Source organism: Mus caroli, chromosome X (genome assembly GCF_900094665.2).
Source record: "Mus caroli chromosome X, CAROLI_EIJ_v1.1, whole genome shotgun sequence".
Taxonomy (NCBI): domain Eukaryota; kingdom Metazoa; phylum Chordata; class Mammalia; order Rodentia; family Muridae; genus Mus; species Mus caroli.
The window spans coordinates 155,150,561-155,161,391 of NC_034589.1; the positions used below are offsets into that span (position 1 = coordinate 155,150,561).

At 40.7% G+C, this 10,831-nt stretch overlaps 1 pseudogene; it reads right to left on the reverse strand.

Annotated features, from left to right (window-relative positions):
* Positions 1–9,847: 9,847 nt before the first annotated feature.
* Positions 9,848–10,378, reverse strand: LOC110287409 (annotated as a pseudogene).
* Between the last annotated feature and the right edge of the window lie 453 nt (positions 10,379–10,831).

Below are 10,831 nucleotides of genomic sequence, written 5' to 3' on the forward strand. Positions count from 1 at the left end.
GAATGGGTGGGTAGGGAAGTGGGGGTGGGGTATGGGGGACTTTTGGGATAGCATTGGAAATGTAATTGAGGAAAATACGTAATAAAAAATATTAAAAATAAAAAAAAAAGAAGACACTTTCGGCCTCAGCTGTAACAACATAAAGACGACGTCAGAAGTCGTAAGGACCGAGGAATAGAACTTCCAGGCAAGGACGCTGAGAAAGTAAATATAATGTGTGCAAAATATCTAAAAAAAAAAAAAAGAAAAAAAAAAGAAATCAAATGTGTATGGCTGTGTCTCAATACAACTATATACAAAATCAGGTATGAACACTATGTTGTAACATTCTAACCAAAACATAACCCCAGGGCCAGCATCTTAGTGCCGATCAATGAAAGATGCCTCTCATATGTGACTGCTGTACGGAATGAAAAGGAACAGTTCGATGCTATAAAGCTTCCATGAAAGGAAGAGACGGAGGAAGGGGAAGAAGAGGAGGAGGAGAGAAAGAGAAAGAAGAGGTGGAGAAGAAGAAAGGATGAGGAGAAGAAAAAGGAGGAGGAAGCTGTTGGTTTTGTTATTGTTATTTGGAATAAAACCCACACTCTCAAGTGTTTGCACACCATAAGGAACACACAAATGTGTGAGGAAACGATTCTAGGGCAGTAAGTCAATTAATTGAATTGTCTGAAAGCTCGGGTTCATAGCTTCACAGTTAAAACGTAGCTTAAGTATATCTGCTGGCAAAGTAGGTGTATTGCTGCTTACTGGAGAGAAAAGGCTTCCTTTTCCTAACCTCTGATCCCTCAGTGAAAATGAAAGAAGGGTGCCAGGGAAGCTTGATGTGCTTGAGTCTCTCTAAAATGTCCTAGACCATGCACTGTGCCTTGACTTCTGGGTGGCAAAAGTGAGTTTCTAAAACACTGGGGCAGAAACAAGATGACACTATCACCTTTCAAAATGAATCGGTAAAGATCTTTACAAGACTTGACTTGTTTGTAAGTGGCCTTCTCCTATGACAGTGGTGACTCATAGGATGTATTGTAGCCAAGATACATCAAGAGCAAGAACATAAAGACAACACTGGGTATTCGCTTCCTAAGGGCAGCAGAAACTTGCCTGGGATTTTATTCTGGGAAGCCTTGGGGGTATACTCTAGGAGTTAAAGCTAGAGAAGTGCTAAAGGCCGAGGCTTTGAAGATGTCTCCTCACCCCCAGGAAAAGGCAGCCATGGAGAAACTTACTTATAAATGTGAGTCCATGGCACTATGGGGCTAGAGAACTGGTTGAATGGTTAAGGGCACTTGAAGCTTTTCCAAAGGACTCGAGTTCAACTCCCAGCACCTACATCTGGTGGCTCACAGCCACTTCTAACTCCAGCACCAGGGAATTTGACATCATCTTTTAGACTCTATAAGCACCTGCACATTTTTGGCATGCCTGACATAGGCACATACACATACACATACACATACACATAAATAAAAATAAACTTTTTTTTTAAATGGGAAAGCATGGGAAATCAAGGTAGTACTGAAGTCCAGAAGACCGGAATTTGGAAAGGAGCAGGAAAAAATTCTAATTGTTCATAAGTTTGCCTTGAATACAAGAAACTAGATTCTAAAAAAAGGAAAATATTAAAAATTCTTGTCTTATTCGATATATATGGATGTTTTTGCATACATGTATATCTTTGCACTACATAATTGCCTGGTACCCATGAAGACCAGCAGAATACTTTAGATTCCCTGGAACTGGAGTTACAAGTGGCTGTGAGCTACCTTGTGGGTGCTGGCCAGTGGAAACCAGGTCGCCCAAAAGAGCAGCCAATGCACTTCATCACTGTGCCACCTCTCCATCCCTGCATCTTTGTATTTACTTATTTTCGTGTGTGTATGTATGTGTGCACACACTCATGCCAAAGTTGTAGGTATAGAGTTCAGAGGACAACTTGTAGAAGTCAGCTGTCTCTTTCTTCCATGTAGAAACCAAATTCAGATCATCAGGCTTGACAACAAGTGAACTGCCTACTGAGCTATCTTGCTGTCCTGTGAGTGTTGTTTTAACAAGGCCTGACACTATTACTGAGGCTATGGAGTGCTCATAAAAAGGAATCTATCATGACTGCCCTCTGAAAGACCCAACAAGCAACTGAAAGTGTCAGATGCAGATATTTGCACCCAACCAACAGACAGAAGCAGCTGACCCCTGTTGTTGAATTAGGGAAGGCCAAGAGAAGCTGAGTAGAAGGGCGATACTGTAGGAGGACCAGCAGTCTCAATTAATCTGGACCCCCGAGATCTCTCAAACACCTGGCCACCAAACAGACAGCATACACCAGCTGATATGAGGCCCCCAAACACATATACAGCAGTGGACTGCTGGGGTCTGTATTCATTCAGAGATGATGCACCTAACCCTCAAGAGACTGGAGGCCCCAGGGAGTTTAGAGGTCTGGTGGGGTATGGGGATGGGGGGCATCCATGTGGAGACAGGGTGGGGTGGAGAGGAGGTGTGGGATGTGGAGCAGACAGAGGGTGGAGGGGGGGCAGGGAATGAAATATGGAACGTAAAAAATAAATTAAAAATAAAATAAAATTAAATTAAAAAATAAAAATTACAACGCCAAATGAAAAAAAAAAAAGATTTTTGCCACCCCATTACCTCTTCTTTTTTAGAGTCTCATGTATCCCAGGTTGGACTCAATTTCATTATATAACTGAGGATGATCTTCAATGTCTAATGCTTTTGCCTCTGTCTTCTAGTTGCTAGATTATAGGTGTACACTATCATGCCTATTTATGGTATTCCAGGAGTCAAGCCTAAGACTTCATGATACTAGGCAAGTACTCTACAAACTAAGCTACAGCTACAGGCTCATATTCATTCATTCATTCATTCATTCATTGTTCATTTTTACAACCACTTGCCACACTGAAGTCCACGCAGGCTTAGAACTCACTGTGTAGCCCACACTGACCTTAAACTTAAATAAACATTTCCTGCTTCAATTTCACAAGTGTTGATATCATAGGTGTGAACAACCATACCTAGAAAGATGTCTATTGCTAGCAACCTCCCAGAGGATGTCAAAAATGTTGTTCTTGTAACTGTGGTCTCACTCTGGCTTCCCTTTGACTTTCCAATCCTTGAGATCCCTTTTGAAAGATTTTTGGATATGACACAAGAGAACATAGTATAAAAGATAGATAAGTGACCCCCAAATCTGTACTGATCAACATTTACCCCTCTCCAAACAAAGCAACCCTAAGTCTACCCCAATAACTCCTTAGCAACCTAATGGCACTCAGAATTTTGTGGTTAGACCCACCATGAAACTTATCTTGGAGCTAAAGACAGTGAACACTTTTAGCCTAGACTGGTCTTAGGTATACACCCTGTAAGACACACGGTGTTCAAAGGAAGTTTTAGGGAAAATCTATTCATAATTCTCTGCCTATGCATGATTGGACATGTATGTGGTTGAAACAACTTGTGTAGTAAGCAAAATCCATCAACCAAAATAGTAAACTACCCATGCCCTTCCCTAGCAACCAATCTCTCCTCTTTCTGGATTCACAGAAGGGAATCTTTAAGAAGTCATTCAAGGTTTATAAACAATTTCACTTGAGCCTGTTGCTTCCTTGCAGAGATCTCCTCTGCAATTTCAGTTTACTTTTGAATAAAATCCCTTACTGCTTTGCTATTTGTGTGCACTTCTTCAATTTATTTAAACAAGAAGCCAATAACTTAGGAACACTTGATCCAGATAGAGACCACTGGTTACACAGTAAGGTAGATTTATTACACAGTAATATACAGTAGTCTCAAAGGTGACAATGGGCCTGGCCAAAGGGGTTACTATAGAAGAAAACATTTTCAAGAAAGGTAAGAATGAATAGTTGCTACAGTGTTGACAACACTTTAGAGGGGCAAGAAGATACAATGACCAAAGGAACCATTGTGTCAAACTATATTTTTAGGTAAGTTTTATGCTATTTCTTAAAGCCTCTAAAACAGAGTATTGAGGGTGGAGGAGTGTTCTGACCAGATGATTGAAATCCCATTTGGGTTAACTGTTAAGGGGGATGGCAATGGTCTGCCTTCCTTCTTTATCAGAAAACCCATGCTAGACATAACCTCATGGCCTTCAGGACAGTAGAGAAAGTCGTGTCTCCATACAGGATCAGTGATCCATTCAGATCTCATTCTTTTGAGCAGTTGTTTAATCTTGCCTTTTTGGTTACTGGTTTGACAAGCTACTCATTATGAGGAAGTGTTCTAGCTCAATGAACTTTACATCTGTGAATATTTGGCTAGCTTCCCAATAGTCCCAGGACCACACTGTGAAAAGTAAGCATGCAAAGCACCTTTGGCAACTTTGCTGCATACGGCTGCTCTTGGAAGAGTAATTCATTATCAAATAAATGCACCTGTTGAAGGAAAGTAATTTGTGTAGGGTCTAAGCAATTGCAGTCAAGCTCAGAATTTGCCCGTGGATTGTATTGGTCCAAGAGAATTTTTTTTTTAATACACAAGAGTGTACTTCATTTTTTTAAAAAAAGAAATCCTCTAAAAATATTATTTCTCAAATTATTCAAAGTTAATATTCCTGGTTTGAATACAGTGCCAGACAGGTTCAGTTGTTGATTAAGGAGAGATTCATATTTTTTAATCATCAGAAAGATAGGACAGAGGTTAGGTTATATTAGGAAATCTAAAATAACAACCAAGACAGGTGTCGGGATGGATATGCACACGGGGAAAGCGAATCAGGAGCATGTCCATTATAGTAGAGTTCTCCAGAGAAATGGCCCTAGCAGAATACAAGTCCATATGGGGACACTAACTTGTTCATAAACCTTTTGTGTGTATTTGTGTGTGTGCGTGCATTTGTCTTAGTTAAGGTTTTATTGGTGTGAAGAGATGTCTTGATCAGGGCAACTCTTATAAAAGAAAGCACTTAATTGGGGCTGGCTTATATTCAGAGATCTAGTCCATTATCATCATAGTGGGAAGCACAGCAACACGCAGGCCTGCACGGTGCTCCAGAGATAAATGAGAGTTCTACATCTGGACCCAAAGGCAGAAAGAGAGAGAGAAAGTCACTAAGCCTGGCTTGGGCTTCTGAAAGCCCAAAGCCCACCTCCAGTGACTTCCTGCAAAAGGCCACAGCACCTAATACTGCCATTCCCTATGAGCCTATGGGGGCTACTTTCATTCAGACTACCACAGCATGTACATGTGTGTGTGTGTGTGTGTGTGTGAGAAAGAGAGAGAGAGAGAGAGAGAGAGAGAGAGAGACCCATGATATGTGTGTGAAGGTCAGAAGACAGCTTTGTGGAGTCAGTTTGTGTTGGTTCCAGGAATCAAATTCAGGTCATTGGCTTCATAAGGCAAGTACTTAAACATGCTCAGCCATCTTGCTGGCTCGAATAGGTATGGAGAATAAGGAGTCTTGCAATCAGTTGTCTGCAAGCTGGAAAGCCAGGAACACCACTGATGAAAGTCAGTCTTGTCTACAGACTCGAGAACAAGCTATGAAGAGTTCATCCCAATTGACAAAACAAACTCACCTAGGAGACAAACTTCTAGCCATGCCCTTTCAGGACTTCCTACATTGGGTTAACTGAGCTGTGAAGGTCATAAATGTGGGTTGCACCATTCCACAGGTCCCAGACTGAATAAAAGGGAGAAAGGAAGTTGTGCACCAGAGTTCAGCTTTTCCTGCTTCGTGTCTGTGAATGTAGGGCAATGAGCTGCCTCACCCTCCTGCTGCCATGCTTTCCCCACTATGATGGACTAGAACCTCAAACTCTGAACCCAAATGAGCTCTTCCTTCCTCGGGTTGCTTTGGTCAGGGATTCTTGTCAGATCAATGAAAAACAAAAACAATCAAACCAAAAACCACAAAAAGTCCCGAGTACACTAAGAGAGTGACTGCTCTAACTCCTTCCCTAAGGCCACAGGCCTGGCAGCCAGGGTGGAGTATGGTGTATATCAGGGGTTGGGTGGTAGCACGGGTCATGGTGTGAAAACCAGGAGAGGAAATGTCTACTAACACAAGAACACTGATGCCTTAATTTAAGAAGGGAGCAAAATCGCTGTATTAGTATATCTGGACTTTTGAATTAGATGATGCGCATCCACACTGGGTGAGGATAGATCTTCACTTAGTCTAATGACTCAAATATTAATTTCTTCTCAGCTAATCCTTACATGCACATAAATAATGTTTTACCATGTATTTGGGCACTCTTAACTAAACCAGGCTAACCTATAAAATTAAACACTACACTTGGGAAGGGGACCATTGACTCCTTCAGCAAATCAGAAGGCAGAGCCTCATCACATATGTGTGTAGAAAGTCTACATGTAGATAAGTATTATCTGCTCTCTGTTAAAGGACAATTTGTACTGAACATGACTTTAAATGTTATAAAAATAAAATTTGAATTGATACAGATATAAACATAGATAATAGATTTTACATGATTAATTAATGTAACCTAGCACTTAATTGATTTCCATCCATTATGGTAAAGGCTGAGAAATGACATTGGAACCTAGACAACTGAGTGCTTTCCAACACACAGGTCTCTGAAAGTGTTAGGGTTGGGCTGGCCAGATGGCTTAGTGGGTAAAAACACTGGCCACACAAGCCTGATGACCTGGGTCTGATCTTGGGAACGCATGGTATGGAGAGGTAAGGGAGTCCAGAAAGTTGTCTTCTGGCAGTCACAAAAACACTACGGTACACCTGTGCCAGTGCTCTCACACACATCTGTTTCACATATACACACCTAAATACAATTATGGTCATCATCACCACCATCAGCAGCGGTAATTAGAATACAAAATATAAGTGTCAGGACTACTTGTCAATTACAGACAAAAATTCCCAGTTTGTCTGATCCTCATAGATCACTGAACTGATAAATCCCATCCAAATGAGGGGATAAGTAAAGGATGAAAAGTGGTTACTAAATGAACAAGGTTGAAGCCATAATTAGCAGAGAGGAATATAACTCTCTACCAGCAGCATGGATTGTGCAGTCAGAAGCCAACCATATGGTGACACTCCCAAATCAAAAAGTAAACCTGATACCATACTCCTTGTTGGAATCCATGCATAATTAGCTACAAATTATAAATATGCATTTAACTTGTAGTTTATTTCCCATATGATGAGGATGGTGGCTGGTCATTGGAACAGAGAAAGAGATGAAGAAACCAACATCAGAAAAAGCAGACCATGACCAACTTTTTGTACAAATAGAATTAGATGATTAACGTTAAGAAGGTTTTCTATGTCATCATCTTAAACTCATTTGTGCTTCAGGAAGCCTCAAGCAACATTAAGTATAATGAAATGATGATATTTATTATCCAAAATGAGACACTTTGCATGCACAGGTAATTAGTAAAAAATATGTACCATTTATAAATTTTAACCTACTGATAAAAAATGGTCTGTAAAGAAACACAGTTTTTCCAATTAACATAAGCTTATCTGGGCTTTTGAATAGATTCAAGTCTGCCAAGGTTTCCATTGCCAATAGCTGAGATGTCAGGTTCCAACCATTGTGTACATCCCCAAATGTATTTTACTGTCATCTTTCATCCCAATTCTTCTCTTTTTCCTTTCTTTTCTTCTAAAGACAAAAATCTCACAACATAGCTCAGGCTGGCCTTGAATTCACCATGTAGCCAAGGCTGGCCTCAAACTCACAGGACTCCTTGTCTCTAGCTCCAAAATCCAGCAATTACAAGCATGTGTCCCAACACCTAGCTATGCTCTCTTGTAGATCCATAGCTCTTAAAAAAATAATCTTTTCAAATTCTTCTTAGTAGCATATTGTGAGTCAAGGTAAAAATTAGGTTTGATACACCATATATAACTTTAAAATCCAGTACACTTACTGAATTTTTATTTTAATGAATATAATTTGTGAGTTTTTGCTCTGTGTGTGTGTGTGTGTGTGTGTTTGCTAGTGCTGTCTCCAACTCTGCTAGTAGCTGCTGGAGCATGATTGTGGTATGATTTATTCATATTCTATCCTATATACTTTCTACTGTTTTATTATTTTGCTTTATTGTTCAATAGGAATGTGTCACTTTTATATTATGAAAAATGTTTTTATTTTGCAAAAGATTAATGTATTAATGACATTTATTTCTTGTGGTTATTCAGTCAAACCAAAATAGAAAGAAAAGAAAAGACAACAGGAAATGAGTCAGAATATAAATGAGTATTTTATGAACGTTGTCATTGAAATCTAGTGTCATAAAATAGTGTTTGATTTTGTTAGTATTTTATGCATTGAAACCAAACTCCACTCTGAAGTGTGTATTAATTCATTAATGATCCAATGATATTTAGTTAAGTGCTAGTGACCAAAATAGTTCTTTGAATTATGAAACCATAACAAACTCAGATCAGGGGAGGGAGGGAGAAAGAAATACATTGATCAATGATTACATTGCTGACTTAGGAGTGCCAAGGTATAGAACCAGAGAAAAGGTTTGCTCAACACAAACACAAAACACAGTACTAGTTCTCCTGAATTAGGAGATGGTATGGAGTTAATGGGGAATTTTCAAAACCTGACCTTTGAAATAAACTATTTCTCTCACCCTCTACTCCCTTCTAATGTACTAGGAGTAGCAAAAAACACTGCTTTCTGCCATTATCAAGCCATATCCTGGCCTCACTTACTCCGTATTTGTTGCTCAGACTGCACACTGCCCTGAGAGATTACATTTACAAACAATTGTTGACCCCATTCTGAAGATGGAGGGTGATTCAGTCCTTTGATGGCCATGAGTAGGAACATCTTTCCCACACCTGCCATATAGCACAGATAGATGACTTATTCCCAAAAGTACAAAGGATGCCACACTACAAATTTATCAAGTTAATTGGAACTCTAAAAAACATGTTTATATTAGGGTCATATAAGGAAAACCAGGACTGAGGACTTATAGGACACACTAGATTGAAGAAAGAGTGCAGCTCCTCCCCTGAAATTCTAACAGTGTGATAGCAGCTGGATTTCTAGACCTGTCACCTGTTGTTTTCACTAAGAGATCAACACAAAAAGAACCCCTGATGGTCCCATTAGCTCAATTCTATCCCACTGTCAATGCAGAGGCTACTTAAAGGTTTGTCTTCCTGTTCATCAATTTAGGCCAGCTATCCATCCATTCATCCATCCATCCATCCAATCATCCATCCACTCATTTGCCCCCATAGCTTCCATTGTCCCACCTCTAGCATAACTAGAACCTAGAACCTATAGCTCAACCTCTAGCATAACTAGAACCTAGAACCTATAGCTCAACTTGATTTTGAAGCTTGGTTTAAGCTTATGACCCAGTGGCTTGATACTGCAGTAGTGCCTCAAGCAGACCTCTAGAAGGTTTATCATTTCATTCCATGGAGACTCTTTTGTAACTATCAGTTTCCCATTTTCTGTTGCAGTCTTATTAAGCTTCTGTAGCCCATCTGTAATATATATATATATATATATATATATATATATATATATATATGTGTGTGTGTGTGTGTGTGTGTGTGTGAATGATATTCCCTGTGCATTTATTGTTATTCAACAATAAATGGAAATAAGTGGAAAGATACAAATATGCTTACTAAGTTTCTGTTAGAGAGAGCTCATGACATTTTGTTTGTCTTTTTTTTTTTTCTGTCTCAGAAAGCTTTATTTTTACTTGGTCCAAGACTTGAGAGAGGCTGCAGAGAGAGCAGTTACCAAGCTCTGCCTAGTGGCTTGAGCGGTTCATTCAGGTGGCAGTCCTGAGGCAGCCTGGTGAAGAGAAGAGGGAGCCCCTTGGAAGGCAGAGACCTCCTAGTCGTGCTTGAGAGTGAGGCGCTCAAAGAGATACTCTCCCATAGATGCCTGGGGCATACTAGTCTGTGCTGGCTGTGTCCCTGCCACTCTACGGAGGTTGGCCAGGTGGTTGCCCATCTTCTTATCCAGGAAGTAGCTTTCCAAGAAGTCACAGAGGATGAGGGTCTGTGCGGGCAGAACCCAGAGCATGCAGATCCAAGAGGGCCTGGTTCAGTTTCTTCTCCAGGGCCAGCTTCCATGGCCTCCTGGGTTTTACCTCATTCATCTTGAGACGGCTTCTGCACATCCTGGAAGAGTACACGATCCCCGCGATCGTTCTTCAACTTGAAACACACGGTGCCCTTGGTCTTTTCCTTGGCCAATTCGCTGAAGAAGTGGCCTACGCCCTCGAAAGCCACATCGTTCAGATCAAAGAAGAAGCCCAGAGAGAGGTAGGTGTAGGAAGCTGGCAGGTGCAAGTTGACCAGAGGGTTCACGGCAGCTTCCACTTCGGTGGAATAGTTCCGACGAATTTGAGAGGTCATGGCTGATCTGGAGTGTGGGACTAACAGTGAAGGCAGTGCTGGCTGGTCCTAGGAACCGAAGGCATTGGGCAAGGAGATGGTCCTGGAGGCTGCAACTGGAGAGACTTGTAAGGCAGCTGGAAGCTAATAAAGTGGGAGTCTCTGGGTCTGTTCTGTCCAAACACTTTTGAAGCAAGATACAGATCCACGGGACCTCCAAGGCACTGCTCTCTGTTTGTCTTTTTTATGGCATTCTTTTTCTCTTGTATTTGTTTCACTTTTTAAAACAAAATGGGTGCATGTTCACAAAAACATGGCTGCCTAAAAATACCAAACCAGAACACCAATAGACATGCTTAGATGCAAGGGGAACTTCACCAGGTCATACCTTTAAATAAAGAACTAAATGCAGCTAAAGAATGATAAGTAGAGAAATAGTCTTCCCCAGGGAGGAGGCCTCTAATTGGCTATCCA